General features: G+C 45.4%; 1 protein-coding gene across 4 annotated transcripts in view; it reads left to right on the top strand.

Annotated features, from left to right (window-relative positions):
- LOC106871242 (polypeptide N-acetylgalactosaminyltransferase 5) overlaps nucleotides 1-2,440 on the top strand; it is a 124,770-nt gene that overhangs the window by 14,446 nt on the left and 107,884 nt on the right. The window contains exon 1 of one of the 4 annotated variants that reach the window (XM_052977286.1): nucleotides 2,320-2,341. The exons of the other annotated variants lie outside the window; for them this stretch is intronic. The gene's annotated coding sequence lies outside the window, so the exon portion shown is untranslated. Of the gene's footprint in view, nucleotides 1-2,319; nucleotides 2,342-2,440 lie in introns of those variants that run through there. 4 annotated transcript variants of the gene reach the window in all.

Raw genomic sequence — 2,440 nt, 5'->3', positions numbered from 1 at the left:
CTCTCTCTCTCTCTCTCTCTCTCTCTCTCTCTCTCTCTCTCTCTCTCTGAATGTCCATTCTAAACTAACTTCTAAAAATTGGTTACTTTATTGAAAATTTTGTGCTCTTTTTTTGAGATCAATCCGACCAAGCGTTCCCGCTTCTATTGTGTCTCTTACCAAGCAAGACGGTCTAAAACAAGCTCTCATTGAGTGTGGTTGAACCAAGTTGTCTCTCCAACGATTCATCTCAAGGGACAGTAGATCTACATTCAGACGTCTCAGAAACCGGACAATTGGAGGCTGTCCATTTTACCTTCAAAATAAATATTGTTGTTGTTGATCAGTTTGGAGTTCTGCGTTCCGTTCACTTCTAATTTAATATAGGAAAGTCAGGTGTACATCTAATGATGTATAACCCACTTTCCTAAAAATCCTTACCCCGTTGACTCCCCGATGTTCCTACCACGACCACCACAACTATTCACTCTAATATCTCTCTCATTACAATGGTTTCTACCTTGCCTTTTTAATACTTCCTGCATTAAATATTACGAAACTAACCTCATCTGTCTGCCTGTTTCACCATTTCGTTATTTCTTGTTAGCTTTTTAAGGCTCTCTTCATTTTCTATTTAAACACGAATTTAACTGGAATTGTGTTTGGTCGTCTGCATAGCATCAAAAAAAGGCCCGTCTTTTGCCTCGTTCCCACATAGAAGCAAAACCTGCCAAATACGAAACTTTCTCCGCTTCAAGTCAACAAGTTTTTACTGGACGGATCAAGGCTAACGTCTCCAACCGTTGTTCCCTTCCTCACTTCCGTCTCCCTTGCTCTCCCCTGTCACTCACCGTTACTCCCTTACTCTCCCCTGTCACTCACCGCTTCTCCCTTGCTCTCCCCTGTCACTCACCGCTGCTCCCTTACTCGCACCTGTCCCTCACTGTTGCTCCTTTGCTTCCCTCCGTCACTCGCCCCCTGTTCCCTTGCTCTCCCCTGTCACTCACCGCTGCTCCCTTACTCGCACCTGTCACTCACTGTTGCTCCTTTGCTTCCCTCCGTCACTCGCCCCCTGTTCCCTTTCTCGCCCCTGTCACTCACCGCTGCCCCCTTGCTACCCTCCGTCACTCACCGCTGCCCCCTTCCTTCCCTCCGTCACTCGTCCCCTGGTCCTTTGCTCTCATCCGTCGAGATTGCCTATTTGTGGTCGTTCAACTTGTTAAAAATAGCAGCCATATTTCCAATGACACCCGACATATATTAGGTCTTACATGATGAATTGAAACCCTTGAATTAACTGAGGTTATCCTTGCAATTAATTAGACAAAACTTCCTCAAGAGTTGCTTAAAATGCCTGCTGAAATACTTTTGGAAATAATGTTGCTAATGTTAAACGCCATCTTCGAGTAACAAAGCACAACTGCACCTCCACCACCACCACCACCATCACTAATCCTAGCCAAACCGGGTGTCACCACTAACACACCTACACGACCACTAGGCCACCACTACACCCCCATTACCCCATCACACCGTCACTATTACCACCCACCCCCACCACTCTCATACATACAATTGTTTCGAATCGCTGCAGGGTCGCATTTTCAGCTAGAAATAATAGCCAAGTCCCGCTGAAATCACACTCCACGTTCCCTAGAAAAGAATTTATAGAACTATGTAGTCGTGCGTTCTATGAATATAGGGAATAAGGACCAGAGTGCCACGGTTGGGATGTCATTGGTCGTTTGTTCAGTAAGGGTTTAGACCCGGGGCTAAACGATTACAGTAACTCTGTTTGTGATGGTAACGAAATCACACTTGAATACATTCCACGTACACAAAACAGGTTTTTAAGCTTTCTCTATCTCTGTCCCTCTCTCTCTCTCTCTCTCTCTCTCTCTCTCTCTCTCTCTCTCTCTCTCTCTCTCTCTCTCTATCTCTGTCCCTCTCTCTCTCTATCTCTGTCCCTCTCTCTCTCTATCTCTGTCCCTCTCTCTCTCTCTCTCTATCTCTGTCCCTCTCTCTCTCACTATCTCTGTCCCTCTCTCTCTCACTATCTCTGTCCCTCTCTCTATATATATCTCCTTCTCTCTCTCTATCCCTCTCTCTATGTCCTTCTCTCTCTCTATCCCTCTCTCTATGTCCTTCTCTCTCTTTATGCGACAGTGGGTGTGATAGGAAATGAGGTTTTTTTCCCCTTCTTTACAAATGTAATGGGAGGGTGGCTGCACAAATTTCCTCTACGTCTCTCTCTCTCTCTCTCTCTCTCTCGGAATGTGTCCCTCCACTCCCCTCCTCTCTCTTATCTCTGTGTATTTATATATCCGTCATTTACATGGTACCGATGTCTTGAGCATGACATGTATGTATATTTATATATCCTTGTACGCCCTCTCTCTCTCTCTCTCTCACTTTTGTGCTTTTGTATCTCTCTCTCTCTCTCTCTCTCTCTCTCTCTCTC

The sequence above is a fragment of the Octopus bimaculoides genome, chromosome 27 (assembly GCF_001194135.2).
Source record: "Octopus bimaculoides isolate UCB-OBI-ISO-001 chromosome 27, ASM119413v2, whole genome shotgun sequence".
NCBI lineage: Eukaryota > Metazoa > Mollusca > Cephalopoda > Octopoda > Octopodidae > Octopus > Octopus bimaculoides.
Note: the sequence above shows the minus strand (reverse complement) of the source record. Positions and strands in the feature narration are given on the sequence as shown.